Consider the following 17,845-nt stretch of genomic DNA (forward strand, 5'->3'; position numbering starts at 1 on the left):
TGTGTGTGTGTGTATGTGGTGTGTATGTACAGTGCGGGGTGTGTGTGTAGTGTGTGGTATGTTTGTGTGGTGTGTGTTGTGTGTGGGGTGTGTTTGTGTGTATGTGGGGGTGTGATGTGTTTGTGTGGTGTGTGGTGTGTGTAGTGTGTTGTGTGGTGTGTGTGGTGTATTTGTATGTGTACATGGCAATGTGGTGTGTTTGTGTGTGTGTGTGTATGTGGTGTGTATGTACAGTGTGGGGTGTATGGTAGTGTGTGGTATGTTTGCGTGGTGTGTGTGTGTGTATGTGGGGGTGGGGTGTGTTTGTGGGTGTTGTATGTGTGGAAACTGCATGAAAGGCACATGGGACATCTCTATGTTGTTTTTGCAACTTCCTGTGAATCTGTAATTGTGTCAAAAGCACAAATTTTAAAGCAAGAATCCACCGTAGACAGCTCCCCCCAGCGGCTGACCCATTTCTCTGCGTCCTCCTCCCTGAAACACAGCCCTCTGCTGCCCAAAACCCCACAGCTCCCTCAGGCCTGTATAGGGCCAGTGTGCACATCTTGTCCCCAGGCAGCCTGTTCTGAGGGGCTCACCCACAGCCAGACAGCATTCACTGCTATGCCGAGCGCTGGCCAGGGAGAGGCCTGGGGTGGTGAGTGTGAGAGAGTGCACTCGGGGGCGAGAAAGGGCACTTGGCTGTGGGAAAGGGTGCTCTGGGCTTGACCTGGCCCTGCGGGCAGGGATTGCAGAAGCTTGGGCTGGCCCCGTAGCAGTCACCTGTCCAGTGTCTTCTGGGAGGAACGTGAGTCGAACAGAGCCAGCTCTCTCAGGGCCTCTCCCGTGTCCCATCCCACCCAGCCTTGGGACAGTCTTGGGACAATCCTGCAGGACGCCGAGCGAGGCGGCCTTAGCTCACCATCCCCCTTCCGTATCTTCCAGGCTGTCCGTCGCAAGTGGAATTGGGATGCATTCGAGTGGATGCATTCGAGTGGAATTGGCAGCGCAAGTGGAATTGGGATGCATTCGAGTCTGTAACTTCTGAAACCTGAACAACCTCAGGAGGCCTCACCTCTGCCCTCCACCAGCGTCGAGAGAGGGGACAGCAGTGACATCGGACAGAAGACCCAGGCGCCCGTCCTCCCCCAGGACGGTCCCCACATAGGAAGGGCACTCCCAGCCCTCTTGCTGGTGACGTTGTGATGGTCATCTTGTCTCTGTTTGGATTTTTCTTCTGGGTCTTATGTTTTGGGGGAGGTTTATTCTTTCTGAAAATGTCTAGATTCAGGAACACATTTACGAGGATTTGGATTTTGAATTTGTATTTCCCTCTAAGTGCCTTTTTTAATGTCTATTTTTTTAATAAAACAGAAATGCATTCTTGTACCATTCTGTTGAAACTGGACCAAGGCTCTCCGAAGAGGACCCCGAGTTCCTTCCCCTCCCCCCGAGCCTCTGCGTGATTGATTCAAGTCAGCCTGGAATTCTTATTTTCATGCCGCTATTCTTTTTCTTTCTCCATGATTTGCTCGGCTAGCCATTTTAAAAAAATATTCTCTGTTCAGTGTATATGTTGCTTGTTTGTTTTATTTATTGAGATATTTTTACAAGCTAAGTGACTGCAGTGTGGCTGTGTATCCTGCTCCCCACCCAAGAAAAATAAAGACGTCCGCGCAGCCATGGTCTCCTCTGTTCTCATCTGTACTTCGCAGCTCAGGGCATGGCCTGAGAGAGTCAGAACAGGTCGCAGGAATCAATATTGCTTCACTTTAAAAGGCACGAGAGAGGATGTGAGACGTTTTCTACTGTGCATAATTGCAGAAATTTCTAGAAACTACCAACTCTAACACGGTTGCCAGTGTGAACAGACCCGGGCCTGGGAGAGCAGAGGGGGCCTCAGCCCTTTCCCAGTGCCTAGTCCTCTGCTGCTCCCCAGCAGCCTCAGCACAAGAGACCATTGCTGTCACACCCGTGGCTCACTCTTGATACAGAAGCATGCCCATCCTGTGCACCGCCCCTGCTGTCCAAAGTCAGGGCCAGCCTTCCCTGCTGCTCACCCTGGGTGGTATTCCCTGCTCTCCCAAGCATGGCATTCATTTGTGCCATCACCTGCCTGCCTGTCTGAACGAATCACTGTCTGCTCCACGTGCATCCGTGCCATGTTGACTATGAGCTCACCAGGCAGCTGGCTAAGGATGGAACACCCGGATGTGCAGGTTAGGTTGGAATCCTGCCCAGAAATCCCGCAAGGACCATGATCTGCCACCAAGGAGAGTCAGCCCAGGTCTGGTGCAGGTGGGCACCTCTGCATGAGGGCAAGGGCTCCATGCCCTGCCCGCTGCCTCCTTACCATGTCAGCACCCATGAGCACTGTGGGGGTGGGTGGTGCTTGTGGACCCCAGGGTGGAGGCTTCCAGCTCTGGGGACTGTGAGTCACCAGGTCACTACCCTGAGACACCAAAGGCATGTCTCCTGGGGGACACCTGGTACCGGGGTCTGCTGGGTGGAGCTGCTCACCAAGCAGTGGGCACACAGAGCCCACCCAGCTCCCAGACAGGGGTTCTGGAAGTAGCGTTCTCTGGCAGGATGGTGGTGGCCTGTAAGCCTCATTTCCCACTCCCACCCTGCCCCCGGGTCCACCATGGCAAGGACACGAGCTCTACAAACACCAGCATGACCTCAGTTTCCATCTGGCTCCTGGTGGTGACCTTGGCGCAGCACTGGGTTCTGCTGGGGCTGGCATCACCATGAGGGGCCCTGAGCGCCTGTCCAGGTGACAGATCCCTGAAGCACAAGTCCCAGAACCCACTACATGCAACAAACACAAAGACACACACATACATGCATACATCGCACATGCACACACCACACACATGCATGTACACACACACCACACACACAAATTCACACACTGCAATGCACACACCACACACACACGTGCATGTACACACACACCATGCACACATGCATGTACACACATGTGCACACACCACACATGCACACACCACACATGCACACACTGCACATACACACACCACACACATATGCATGCACACACACCACACACACAAACATGCCCACCCTGCACATGCACGCACCACACACACACGTGCATGCACACACATGTGCACACACCACACATGCACACATACCACACACACATGCACACACTGCACATGCACACACCACACACACATGCATGCACACACACCACACACACACATGCCCACACTGCACATGCACACACCACACACACATGCATGTACACACACCACACACACCCCCACACTCACACTGCACATGCACACACCACACACGCATGCATGCACACACACACCACACACATGGACACACACCACACACACATGCACACACCGCACATGCACACACATGCACACACACCACACACATGCACACACTGCACATGCACATCACACACACATGCACACACTGCATATGCACACACCACACACACGCATGTACACACACACCACACACATGCATGTACACACATACCACACACACATGCACACACACCACACGCACACACACTGCATGTGCACACACTTGGCACACTTCAAACACGCACACATCCCCATGCCACATGAATGTATGCACATACGACCAGCACACACATGCACACGTGTGCACACATGAGACTCTGGGGAGACAGAATAGGGCAGCAGTGGTCCCAGCAGCAAGAGGCCCCGCCCTCCCCCGTACTGTCTGGCATGCCCTGCAGAGGCCCGTAGGGGCCACGAAGACCACGAAGGCCACGATGCCCTCCTTCCTGACGTGATTCAAATAGAAATAATCCCAAATCACGCAATGCAAAGCTGATGGACGGTGGGGCCAGAAGGAGCCTCTTTCTTGGTTTCCAAGTTAAGAACTTCATTCTTCCTCTGCCTGGTGCCTGAGCCTGGTTTCCTGCTCAGCAACAGCCCCTTGTCACGTTTGTGGGGGACCCAGCCCTGTGAGTGTCCACACCCAAGCCCAAGGCAGAGGAGGCGAGGAATGAGAGGGCCCCGTGCAAATGAGGGGGCAACCTGACCCCACGTGGGAGGTCAGGAATGGAGTTCAGTGGGGGCCTCAGAGCAGTGACCCAGCCAAGGGGGTCATCCCAGGGCCTCCCTGTGGCGGCTGCATCTCCGGGCATCACTGGGGGCTACCTGTTCCCGGCCCACCCACCCCACACTCTGGTCGGCATATCAGGGTCTCCTTCTCCCCCAGCCCTGGCCTCTCCTGGGGTCTCTCCTGGGGCTTTGTCTCCAACTCTGGGTGCCCTAGGAGCCGGTCACCAACACCTTAGGCTACGTGGAAATACGTGGCCGTGAATATGGGCTCACTTCCTGTTTTCACCCCTGCACACACATTCCTGGAAGAGGTGCCGAAAGATGCTGGCTTCCGGAACATGCATGTGTGTGTCTATGGCTCCATACGCACGCTGGCATGCATGTATTTGCGCATGTGCGATGCATGTCCATGGACGCAGGTACATGCTGTCCTGTAACCTGCTGCTGGCTCCTCCTCCCCAGTGTCGTGGGGCCACTTCCCTGCACTGGCTCCTGCTCCGGGGTCTCACAACTGCTCTGGCGTCAACCAGAGCCCTCTGCGGTCATGGCCCTGAGAACAGACCTGTGAGAGCTGGTGTGCACATATTTTCGGGGTCAGATGACTCAGTCCACAGAACAGCAGAGCGTTCAGAGCCCCAGGGGCTCTCTAAAGGAAAACATACCAAATCCCCCTCACTTCCACCTGTGTTCAAGGGCAGCCCGACGGAGTCCCCAGCTGTCCGGCGACCAGGTCAACCTGAGGGGCCTGGGTGCAGACATGTGGGGTGAGGGAACCTGGAAGGGGCAGCAGCGCTGCTGGGACCGCTGCACCCAGTCAGGCCCTGGCATCGCAGACCATCCTTGAGGAAGGGCCACTGGCCAAGCAGGTGGGGGCCTTGAGTCTGAATTTCCCCACAGGGCGAGACACGCTGGGGATGGGGGTTCCTCTGCAGGTCCACAGGCTCAGATCTGAAACACAGCCTTGGGCCTGTGCAGTGGCCAAGACCAACACGTCTCGATGGAAAAGTCTCACTCTTTGCTTTTGAAAGCAACTGCAGATGGAGGTGGGACTCCAGGTTGTAGCTGATGGAACACAGGTCCAGTGGGAGCCGGGAGTCATGGGGCAGCCAAGAGGCAACGGGGACTCAGCCCGAGGTCAGCCATCTCCCTGTGGCCCCAGTGCCGTCTGCAGGGTGTTGTGTGGCTCTGAGTGACATAGTTCGAGGGGTTGCTGGCAGCCCTGAGCACCCCAGAAGAGGAGGTGGGGGCCCTCACAGGAGACCTCTGGGTAAGCCTCTGGGTAAGGCTGAGTGGGAATGGGCTGTCGGGAAGAGTGTGGCCTGGGTGGGCAGGGTGGGTCCTGGGGAGAGGCAGCATATTCCACGTGGCTACAGAGGCCAGGTGCAGCCTTGTGTTATCCTGTGCCTGCAGGGCCATGAAAATGGCGGTCAGTCATAGAAACGATGCCGTCGGAGGCTCTTCAAACACCTCACTGTGTGTGGCCTGGGTATGCCTGCGGGCCGCCACACATGGGGCCAACCTGTAAAGAGGCAATCTGCCCCACAGATGCCTTCAACCCACAGACTAAGGTGCCACGTCGTCTGGGGCCAGGGCCATCTGTACCGTCTCTCATCCTGCTTCTCTGTGGGCGGCGTCACCCACACTCTGTCTCCCGCTGAAGCCCTTTGGCTTGGGGCGAGACAAGTCTAACCCTCCATCCGTGGAGCACCACCTCACTGCCCACACAGGATGGGCCACCTGAGCCGCCATGGCCAGGGCAAGCGAAGGCCCAGAGGGCACGGCGATGGCAGCCCTCATGGGATTGAATGTGGGCACCTCATAACCGAATGATAGTGCAAAGGTCTGTTTTGACTCCCAGCCCGTAGGAAGACTCAAAGTGTCCTTTCCCTAAAGGAAGTCAACAGCTGCCTGGGAAGGTCAGGGCTCTTTAGAAATAGCCAGGCCCTTTGCCTGCTCATGGCCACACTGGTTTACACCCCAGTGGACTTGACTTTCCCCCTCCAAGCCCCAGTCTCCCTGAGATGAAGACTTCAATATCTACTCCTGGGCCTGCTTGCTGCCAACTGCCAGTTCTGTCCTCCTGAACAAAGACTCTCATCCTGACCCAGGCTGGGCTTAGGGCTGCCTTTTTCCTGCCACCCCATCCAAGGCTGAGTGGACTCGCCCATCCTCCACATGCTTCCAGCAGGTCTCGTCACTCGCTGACTCAGTGATTCAGGAAACAGACCTGACTGCTGAAAGAAAGTGGGGAGGGCATGAGTGGGAGCCAGAGGAGGGGAGAGGGATGGGAGGGGTGCAGGGGTGCGTTGGCCAGGAAGGATGACCAGGCTATGCCCGGGTTCCGGGGGTCTAGGGATGAAGCGTGGGAGGGAGCAGGGAGGGCAGGAAGCTGTCCGGCAGCTCTGCATTGCAGGATGTGTGTTTAGGTGTTTGTGTTTACACACGCCTGATTATCAGTGTTCCCCCCGAAATCCTCCAGAAGAGATGTTTACATCTGCACCCCTGGAACCTGTGGATGGACCCTACTTGGAAACAGCCTTTGCAGATGTAATTAAGTTAAGGATCTGGGGATGAGACCATATGGATTTGGGGTGGCTCCTAAATCCAAGGCCAGCCTTACAAGAGAAGGGCAGTGGGAGATTTCAGAGAACGCCGGGAGATGATAGAGGCAGAGATGGGAGTGACGTGTCCACAAGTGAGGAACGCTGGAGAGCAGCCTGGAGCCGGTGCTCCCTCAGAGCCTCCAGAAGGAACCAGCCCCACCACACCTCGATTCAAATGTCTGACCCCAGAACTCCGGGAGAATCCACTTCTGAAGCCATCAGTTTATAGTTGTTTGGTGCAGCAGCCACAGGGAATGAATACAGACCCTGAAAGTGACATCAAAGAAGGAATGACCTGCGAATGCACAGCAGAGAGGGCCGGGGGCAGCCTGCAGACAGGAGACCTTGGCAGGCTCACGGAAGATGAGTGGGAAAGGGTGGGCAGCTCCTCGGCTGAACCTCGAAAGGGGAAATGCAGCTGGGAGGCCTGAGTCTGGGAAGCTGGACCAGCAGGCTGGTCCCAGAAGGACTGGGGACTGGCAGGTGACAAAACCTCTAATTCTGAGGTACAGCATGGGGCTAAAGCCGCAGGACTGGCTGATGGTCTGGAAGAGGCATGGGGAGACCCGCTTCCCAGCTCAGAGTTGATGACCACCCTCCCCCACTCCTGCCAGCTGGAGGGGTCCAGGAAGGGTCTGAACCCCAGTACAGCCATGTGGAGCAGGTGGGAATGGAGGATTTGGGGTAACTCTACGAGGCTCCCTGCTTCTCCCCTGCTCAGCGCCAGCCGCTGGAAGCCCAGCCTTGCCTCTTCCGGCTGGAGGCAGGAGAACCCCTCTCAGCTGCCATTATAAATGGACACCCGGGACAGACAGGCCAGAACAAACACACAGAAGAAAGAGCACAGGGGAAGGGGGAGAACCACGTCAGAGGTGCTGCCAGAGAGAGGCTCCCATATCTCCAAGATACAGCGACCGGCGAAAAAGAAAACTGAGAATTCCAGAGATCTCCTTGAATTAGGAACACCATTTTTTGAATGGAAACTTTAGTAGCCGTTTTGGAAGATGAAATGAGGGAAATCATATGCAGCAGAGCAAAAAGACAGAAGAAGAAGAAACAAACAAAAAAAAGACCCACAAGATTTGAGCAGAGCACGAATCCAGGAAGTCCAATGAAGAGTCCCAGAAAGACAGAACAGAGAGGAGCAGGATTCAGAGCTTAGAGGTGTTTCCAGGTTGAAAAGGCCACGGGAATGTCCTACGCGAGAAGGAAAGGAGGAGGAGGGAGGGAAAGAAGGAGGAGGGAGGGAAAGAAGCGCGGCCCGCAGCGGCACACACAGCGCTGACATCGAAGCACCAGTACTAGGATGATCGAGGGAGCTAGTAGTTATCGTCCCTCTCCCCTGCCCAGGTTCTGAGCAATTTGGAAAAATAAAACAACAGAGAGGCGGGAGAGGGCTAAGTGTCACCTTTACAATCAGTGGAGGCTCAGCCAAGGTCAAGACCATCTCTGGGAACCCAGTGGACCTGGCCTGGGGTACCCAAACCCACTGCCTTGACCACCCACCCAGGCTCTGGGACTAGAATGAAGGTGGGGTGGGCTGCAGGAACCCTGTGAGTCTTTCTGAATCTCCAGGGACATCACTGCTCCACGCTGGAACAGAGAGCCATGGGAGACAGGCTATGGGGGACCCCATTGTGGAAACAGGAGTGGGGAGAAGCCAGGCCCCCTGGCCTCAGCAAAGCCTTGTCCATTGGAACCACATTGGACAGCCCCACAGCAGTGCTGGGACAGTGGGTTGACGGCTTCGACCCCCGGCGTGTGGACCCAGGTGCCCTGTCAGTTGTGAGTGCAGAGTAAAGACATCAGCAGCAGCCCCAGGCCTCCCCGCCAGGGCCTGGCAGGACCCCAGACCCGTGCCCAGATTCCGTGGTTTAAGGGAAGTTTGGCCGGAGCTGTGTGTGAGGTGTGGCAGAATGTGGGGTGCTCACAGCTGGAGTGGCAGCTGGGGTGGCAGCAGGCAGTGAGCTGCCACTGGGGAGGCGCGGTCGCTGGAACCCCGGACACTGTGGAGGCTCCTGAGGGCTGCGCACGACTAGGAGAAACAGAGCTAGGGAAGAAACTCTGGCCTGCTCTCCTCCCCCACACCGGTCCCCTTCCACAGGCCGCCACTGACCCCCAACCAGAGGGCACAGAGCCCACAGACGCAGCAGGTGGGTACAGAGCAGGGATCTCTGGGGCAAACGGGAAAAGGTCAGCTCCCCTCCCTGCTGGCCTGGCTCAACAAACTCCTTCTGGTTGAAAACCAGAAGATCTGGGAAGCAAACGATCCCGCCTAGAGGACAGCAACATCTCAAGCAGGGTTCCAGAGCAGCCTCCGGCAAAGCAGCCCAGTGCTGGGTGTGTCACCAAAGCAATGTCTGCAAGGAAAGCAATGGCGCTGAGAGACCCCGGGTGCTTTGTGTGTGTGTGTGTGTGTGTGTGTGTGTGTGTGTGTGTGTATTTTGTTTTGTTTTGTTTTTTTAGCAAAGTTTGGGGCTGAACGAGTGAAAAGTTCATAAAAAGCCACACAACACCAAAAAAAGAAAAGGGAAAACAGGAAACAAACAATGATTAACTTTAAGAGAAACAAAGAGTTTGAAAAGGAAAAAAGTGGGATTGCAGTATGTGATTCCATTTTGTGAACTGTGATTGTATCACAGCTATAACGATGGAAACAGTAAAACAGATTCAACTATTAATTAAGACTTAATTTAGAGAGGCGCACGAGCAGCAGAAACAGGTGGGAAGGTGGATGTGGAAGAGCTGAGTCCTCGGCTCCCGGTGTGGAAAGACAGAAGATCACGCCTAGAACTGAAGAATTCGTAAAGAACATTCTAAGCATGCTATTATTATTATTATTTGAGATAATATCTTGTTAATAATAATAATAATAGCTTGTTAGTATTTTATTATTTGAGAGTATATTATTATTATTTGAGATGGAGTCTTGCTTTGTCACCCAGGCTGGAGTGCAATGGCACAATCTGGGCTTACTGTAACCTCCGCCTCCTGGGTTCAAGAGATTCTCCTACCTCAGCCTTCAAAGTAGCTGGGATTACAGGCACCTGCCACCACGTCTGGCTAATTTTTTGTATCTTTTAGTAGAGACGGGGTTTCACCATGTTGGCCAGGCAGGTCTTGAACTCCTGATCTCAGGTGATCCGCCCGCCTTGGCCTCCCAAGGTGCTGGGATTGCAGGCATGAGCCACTGCACTCCACAGCCTAAGCATGTTATTTTTAAATATGGAGATAAATACCAAAAGAAATGGATAAAAACACTGAAAGAAGCCTCCCAACGCTGGGGCTCTGGGATGTGAAAGGAGGAAGACAAGAGCCCTTTTCCATTGTAAGCTTGTGAATATTTTAGGACAGATAGATAATAGGTAGACAGATGATAGGTAGGTAGGTAGATAGATAGATTCATCTGAGATTAAAAGCTTAAACTTAAAAATTACACCATAGTGAACAGGGAACACTTCTACGCTGCTGGTGGGAATGTAAACTCACACAGCTGCTATGGAGAGCAGTGTGGAGACTCCTTAAAGAACTAAAAGTAGAATTACCATTTGATCCAGCAATCCCACTATCGTATCTGCCCAGAGGAAAAGAAGTCATACAAAAAAGATACTTATACATGCATGTTTATAGCAGCACAATTCACAACCGCAAAATCGTGGAGTCGACACAAATGCTCATCAATCAACGAGTGGATAAAAAACTCTGATATAAAGATAGATAGATAGATAGATAGATAGATAGATAGATAGATAGATAGATGATAGATATGATGGAATACTATGCAGCAATAAAAAGGAATGAACCAACAGCATTTGCAATGACCTGGATGAGACTGGAGACTATTATTCTTAGTGAAGTAACTCAGGAATGGAAAACCAAACATCATATGTTCTCACTGATATGTGGGAGCTAAGCTATGAGGACACCAAGGCATAAGAATGACACAATGGATTCTGGGGACTTTGGGGGAAGAGTAGGCGGGGGCAAGGGATTAGAAGACTACAAATAGGGTGCAGTGTATACTGCTCAGGTGATGGGTGCACCAAAATCTCACAAATCACCACTAAAGAACTTACTCATGTAACCAGATACCACCAGCACCCCAATAATTTATGGAAAATAATTACACCACAGCAGGAGAGGTTTTCATGGTCGTTGTGTGTAATAAAGGGGTCCATGTCTGCACACACATTTCAGGCTTTATCAGTTTTCCCATGGGGCCCTTCTAGGGTTCAGTCGCGTCTCCTGGGACAAGCTGCCAGCATCACGTCCCCTTGGTGCTCAGTCTCAGTTGTGTCATTGGATCCACTGGTCAGGAGAGACTGACTCCTTAGGTGAGCCTGAGAAGATGGGAGGAGCCACCAGGAGTCCGGGGCAGGAACGTCTGAGTGGGGACGACGCAGTAAGCGGCCGGTCTATTGGTGACCATGTCTATGCCACAGTCACCTTTGCTTTCTCACACATTCGTTGGACACAGAGGATTAAGCCCATGAAAACACAAGTAACAGGGACTCTCTCTCTTATCCCCAATTCACAGAGAAGCACACAGAGGTCTGGTGAGGCGAGCTGACTTGCCTGGGAGTAAAGGGGCTGTGATTCCAGCAGGGCCTGCCTGACTTCCAAGGCTCCAGAGCTCGGAGCCTCATGTCACCTCCTCCCCTGTGTGTGGGCACAGGCATGACTTGACGTGAAAAGCCTGGAAAGTAAAATGCATCTGTCTTAAATGCACTGAGAGAGGGTCAAATGTAAAATATGTCTTCAATGCGTTTTAATCAAGTATTTCTCTTGCAGTGAGAATGATCATACCCCAGTCTGACAGTTTCATATCAAATCTCTTCAAACTGTGTTATCTTAGAGTACCCACATGTGTATGCCTCCCTTGGCCAAATGAGATAGTTCCTTAATGGACATTAAAACTGTGGTCTGAAAAGCTTGTTGAAAATATGGACAGAGGCACGTAACATGTAGGTCCCTGGAAGCATTTCCCAAAAGGCACAGCCTACATCCCTCTGGGCCTCCAGGACTGAGGAAGCCAGAAGCCCCATTCCAGGAGGACACACGTCGTAGAAAAGGCACCAAATAGACATTTACATGGCAGGTCCCACCATTCATCTAGCAACAACTGGGACGGCATTAGGCAGCCCAGGCTCCCACAGTGGCCTCGGTCCTTAAGAAAGAAACAGGACCTGTTGGATTAACTCCTCCCAAACGGAGCGTGCCCAGCAAGCATTCTTACTGGAGGATTCTCCACCAGGAATTCTGGGGCCAAGGATTGGTATTCCAACAGACAGACCCACCTTCCCATCTTCTTGTCTCAGCCTGTGGCAGCATGTACCTTCCATCTGCGTTTTAGTGACCCACCATCCGCACCACTCCATCTGCTTCAGTATCCCCTTTGTTGACATCATCTCCACCTTGGGGAGGACGGTGGTGCTGGAGGAGCAGAAACACTGATTCTCTCCTCCCCAATCTGAACGGGAGCTGGGAGGGCTGGGCCTGCAGTCTTGAGGGGCTCGGAGGAGTCTTGGCTCCGTAAGCTACCAGCTGCCCAAACTTCGTGAGCAATGGGGTGGAAATGCCCAGGAAATGTGCAGAAGGAAGAGTGCCCTGTGCTCTCTGCTCCCCTTCCCAACCTGGGGGTGGTGGATTCTGCCTTTGCTGGCTCGGTGCCTGGACTTGCACGGCAAGGCCTCAGGGTTGGTGAAGAGACAAAGGTGGAGAAGTCGGGACAGGGTGAGGACTGGAAGTGGCTGGGAGTCACCTGTGGAGGAGAAGGAAGGACGGGACAAGAGCAAAGTGGGAGGCAGAAGGAAGAGTAGGAGTGCTGGGGGCTGGGGTATCTCTAGGTTCGGGGCTGAGAGTGAGGGAAGCAGTTTGGGGGGAGTCATAGCAAGCAATGTGGAGAGTGGCCAGGGAGAGAGAAATGTTAAGATTTTTGCGTACGTTCAGAGTACACCTTCCTCCCACAAGCATCTTGGGACTTCAGTAAAGATTTGAACTACTGGGGCTGCTCTGCCTATGGAGTGGCTATTCTTTTATTCCTTTACTTTCTTAATAAACTTGTTTTCACTTAAAAAAAGACTTGAATTATTTTGGCATTAGACAGTGTGATGATTAATTTATGCTCAGCTTGGCTGGGCCACGGGGCTAAGATATTTGGTCAAACATTACTCTAGATGCTCCTGTGAAGGTGTTTCTAGATGACATTGGCATTCGAGTAAAGCAGGTGGCCCTCGTCCAAGGGGGTGGGCCTCACCCAATCAGTTGAAGGCCTGATTAGAATGAAGAGATTGACCTGCCCTGAGCAATAAGGAATTCTGCCCCTGGACTGCCTGAGGCCTGGAACTGCCACATGAGCTCCTTCCCAGGTTTCCAGCCTGCCGGCCCACCCTGCAGAGTTTGAACTTGCCAGTGTGAGCCAGTTCCTTAAAATCACTCTCTTCTGATGTGCACACCTTGAGTGGCTCTGCTCCTCCGGAGAACACGAACCAGCACAGTAGTGTCTTCATGAAGACATAAGTCCTGTATTAGAGGCCCCTGGAAGGGACAGGCAGGTGCTAAGCTGAAGGCACCCACAAGGGGACACGATTGACGTCTATCCTGGGGCCTGGGAGTCACACAGGGGAGCCACAACCTGGGCTGGGACCTAGGGAAGGCGGCTTGGGGATCCATAACCCACACAGAAAACAACCAGGTAAGAATAAACACAAGCAACAAATGACGTGCAAGAAGAAAGAGACGAAGGCTCTTATAATAAGAAAAATACAAACACCCAATGATAAAAATATCCACCTCCTGAGATGGGTCTCAGCTCCCGCCGGCCCTCGCCCCGGCCTCCGTCTCGATGATGCATGGGGGCTCACAGCACCTTCCTCCAGGACGAGTTGGGGCAAGGCATGAATACGCTCTGCACGGGTCCAGCACCCAGGAAGTGCCCAGACACGGGCGCAGTTGCTGCTGGCCATGGAAGGGGTGGCCCGACCACCTCCCCCTCTCCACTTGGCTTCTTCCTCCATAAGCCATGGGAGGGGCTGGGTGTCCTGCAGAAGCCGTCAGGTCTGTAATGGGCTGAAGTGTGTCCCCCTGAAATTCACACGTTGAAGTCCTGACCACCAGTGCTTCAGACTTTCTCTGAAGGAGGCTTTCTCTGGAGACAGGGTCTCCACAGAGGTCTCTGAATTAAAATGAGGTCATTAGAGAGGGCACTGATCCAATAGGGCCAATGTCCTCATAAAGAGGAGATGTGGGGACAGAGGCAGACACAAGTAGAGGGACGGGGAGGTGAAGGACACAGGCGGAGCCAGCGCCTGCATGCCCAGCGAGAGGCCTGGGACAGAGCCCCCCGAACAGCCTGGGAAGGACCCAGCCCCGCCCACACTGCGATCTAGGGCTTCAGCCTCCACCGCCCGGACAGGATCCGTTTCTGAGGCCTGAGCCCCCGGCCCTCGGTGCCTCGTTGCAGCAGCTCCAGGACACAGATACAAAGCTGTCACACTCCCTGGCCACGCCTGCTCTGGGAGTCACATGAACAGTACAGAAAACGGTGCAGAGATGTGATACCAGAGGTGCAAGGCACCGTGGGCCTGTTTGATGTCCCAAGATTGCAAACCCCTAAGGCAGAGTGACAGTTCCTCTCACCTGTGCCTGGGTCAGACCTCCCTGGCTGGAGGGAGGACGGGAAGGTGCCAGCAAGGAAGATAGTGGTGATGCCATGAGGCCAATGATGGTGATCATTTCATACCAGACGGAAATGTTTCCCATCGTCCCTGCTGGCACTCAGCACAGAGTGAAATCACGCACAGGCGCAGACAAAGGCAGCCCCGGACAGCCCCCTCCTCCTGCCACCTGCTTCCCTCCCCACCTGCCTGCAGGAGAAGCGGGGGGTCGGGCCACACACCCTCACTTTGAGCACGTCCTCTGTGGAGACTTGGAGCTGGAGAGACAAGAGGGTCCTTGGCTAATGGCAGATGACACCCTAGAGAGGGGCCGTCTTCCAGGGATGCCGTGTCCAGCCCAGGCCACTGTCTGATTGGTGATGTCCCTCCAAAAAGCATAAGGTGACTGGGCGCGGTGACACACATCTGTAATCCCAGCACTTTGGGAGGCCAAGGAGAGCAGATGGCTTGAGCTCAGGAGTTCGAGACCAGCCCGGGCAACAGGGCAAAACTCCATTTCTACACACACACACACACATCAGCCAAGTGTGGTGGTGCATGCCTGTAGTCCCAGCTACCCAGGAAGCTGATGTGGGAGGATTGCTCAAGTCTGGGAGGTCGAGGCTGCAGTGAGCTGAGGTGGTGCCATTGCACTCCAGCCTGGGTGACAGAGCAAGACCCTGTCTCAAAAATAGGAACAAATATTTTAAGTTGAGCTTCAACTTCAAAACGCTGTCTTAGGGGTAGAACGCCGTCACCCCCACCCACCTGCAGACTCCCAACTTCACAAGTCTTCTGAGAAGTTCTCTGCTGTTTGGGAATTTTCAGGGCTGGGGAGCAGATGAAATTAGCAATTTGACCCCCTCCCGCTGTATCTAATGCAGCTCTGAAGGACCTCCAGCCTTTCTGAGTGACTCCCTGGGCCCGTCAGCTCATCTACATATACTAAGCTCAGGGCTTCAAAATCAAGGCTAAATTTCAGAGAGCAAAAGGTCTGATTGCAGGGCCATGGAAACTCACTGATCCCCGACATGCTGTGCTTAATGCAATCGGGGGAGAGGACAGAGGGGTCCCTGCTTTAATTTTGAGTCTGCTACCTCCAGGCCCAATACGTCTTCAGGTATTTTTACTCTCAAAAATGTTTCCAGTTGGAATGTAGTAAATTAGGTCCATCTCCTTGGGCAAATTGAGATCGAAAGGCATTTAGGAATCATTTTCAAAATCCCAGGATCTGAGGAGGAAGAAGGAGTTGAGACCTTAAAAGTTGAAATCCCATCCGTTCCAGAAGGGTGTGCTGGGCAAAGCAGGCCTCTGACGTCGCCCCTGCCCTTCCTCGAGTGTGAGCTGCACGTGTGGATGCTGATTCTTCTCTGCCAGCAGCAGCTCCAGGGATGCCCTGGCGCTTTCCAAGTTTGCTGGGAAGGAGGTGAAGTGTTGGCGTCCCCAGCCCTCTCTTTGAACTGGGTGCTGGACGTATCTTGCTTCCTATTTCATGGTCTTAGTCCTGTTCTGGGGTCCTGGTTCTGTTCCGTGGTCCTGGTCCTGTTCTGTGGTCCTGGTCTTCTACCTAAAATATTCTACGCTAAAAGCTTTCCAGGCGTAGATCCATAGAAATCGAGGCTCACAACAGCATCCCAGATGGGCCTGGGCCAAGACACTCTTTCAGAGAGGGTTTTTGGCTGTCTAACCCATCAATAAGTAAAAAAGGACAAAAAGGAGAGAGGTAGATATTTAGGAGAAGGGGGTGGGGCTTAGCAGGCAGCATCACCCCCACTGTTTCAGCCGCCTCCCCTTGAAGGGCTCAGTTCCAAAAGGCAATTTTTACTGCAGAGGAAACAACCTGGGAAGAGGGTGTGGACTTGACCTCGGTCACACTGCAAGATAACAGCAGAAACCAGCAAAGATCCAGGGCCTTCCAAAGCCAGGTCCCCGCTCCAAGGGAGGAACCAAGGAGAACCCAGAGCCTGCGTAAGATGTGAGGCCCAGGAGATCACAGCCCTTTGCAAACCCCCAATACCCGCTATTCAAACACACCTTCTGGCCTCTCCGTCATGCCCGACCGGGGACAAGAGAATCGGCTCATCCCAGAAGGATACTTGGCACAGCCACACACCCCTGCCCTGCCTCTGCGACAGCAGCCTCTGCAAGCGTGGACAGGAACCAGTTCAGTAGCGCCTCACTGCCCTAGGTACCTGGAGTGTCGCACATGGTTGGCAAAGTGTCGCAGTAGCTGCCTTTCCCTCGCTTCCTGCGATTTTGGCATCGGCAGCCGTCCACGTGCTTTGTCCGGGTGTTTGGTCTTTCCCCAGCATCACTGTGGAGACTACAGAATCCACTGGCACCGGCTGCAGGTGGGACCCAGAGAGTGGGAGGCAGGTGGCCTCTGCGTTACTGCCCAGGGAGAGGTAGATGGGGAACTCCGTGCAGAGCCTGGGCCTGGGTTCCTGCTCTCAGGGCAGCAAGACCAGCCGACCCGTGGAGAGGGGAGCTCTCTTTGCTTCCATCTGGGCCATGACAGCCAAGGCCAGGAAGGTGTCCACGCCTGGGACCTGAGAGCCTCGGAGTGTTTGGCCCTTGGGGTTTGTATTCCAGGGCTTAGAGCGAGGAGCCAGGGAGCTGAGGTCCAAACTCAACTAGGTGAGAAGGGGCATGGAGGGGAGGCGAGGCGAGCTCTCATGCTGACTCCAAAGCAAAGCCTTCCCTTTGAGCGCAGCGGAAACATTTGCTGCATTCCAAGCTGTGGAGCAGTAGGGGCTGAGAGAAACGGGGGCGGTTTGGGTTCTGTTTTTGCTGAGTGTTGTCTCTCCTTCGGTTGTCCCACAGCCGAGGTTCACAGCACGTGTCATGCTGTGTTCCTGGAAGAAGCAGAAAGCCACTGTTGGAAACGGAATTTGGGTCTTGGTTTCCTCAGCTATAAAATAGGGATTAGAAACCTCCGTTCTACCTTTCTTGTGGGTTTTTGTGACAATGAATAAGATCATCTACGTGAAAACATTTTGCACAGGATCTGATTATTGATTTTGAGTCAAATAATCAGACTATGTGCAACAGGCTTTGCCACAGATTCTTACGCCTCTACTTCCCAGGCCCTTCAGTGGCGGCCACCTTTGTTGTAGCCCCGTGTGCGAGGGAACGGCCCAGCAAATCTCCGCAGAGCCTCCCGGGGCCTGAGTGTCAGCTGAGATGGGGACCTGTGTAGGACAGGGCCCTCCACGTAGAGGAAAGTCTGAAGGAGGAAGGGAAATGGCACCACGCTGCTCCAAAGTAGGCAGAAGACACTTTGCAGAGCTGAACGTGCAGTGAGTAAAATAACCAATGAATTCCAGTCCATGAGCAAAATACTCTACACAAACCTTATTTGCGCAATGCACATAAGGCACCATCTGCCTGTCCTCACCATGTACTTCACTCAGCCTCAGGGTGACAGCTTGGAATGAACAGATGACATCACACCGCTGCCCTGGTAACACAACGCTGAGGGCTTTTTGTATGTTTGTTTTCAGCCATTCGATTAATTGTGAGGCGTTGGGAC

The 17,845-nt window shown here is 53.6% G+C and overlaps 1 protein-coding gene and 1 pseudogene across 1 annotated transcript in view; one reads left to right on the top strand and one right to left on the bottom strand.

Annotated features, from left to right (window-relative positions):
- Positions 1-1,660, top strand: part of TWIST2 (twist family bHLH transcription factor 2) — a 63,893-nt gene extending 62,233 nt beyond the window's left edge. The window contains exons 2-3 of the mRNA XM_026446860.1: positions 925-936; positions 979-1,660. The gene's annotated coding sequence lies outside the window, so the exon portion shown is untranslated. The remainder of the gene's footprint in view (positions 1-924; positions 937-978) is intronic.
- A 9,230-nt stretch (positions 1,661-10,890) lies between these two features.
- Positions 10,891-17,159, bottom strand: LOC111553765 (annotated as a pseudogene).
- Between the last annotated feature and the right edge of the window lie 686 nt (positions 17,160-17,845).

This window comes from Piliocolobus tephrosceles, chromosome 11, assembly GCF_002776525.5.
Source record: "Piliocolobus tephrosceles isolate RC106 chromosome 11, ASM277652v3, whole genome shotgun sequence".
Lineage (NCBI taxonomy): Eukaryota > Metazoa > Chordata > Mammalia > Primates > Cercopithecidae > Piliocolobus > Piliocolobus tephrosceles.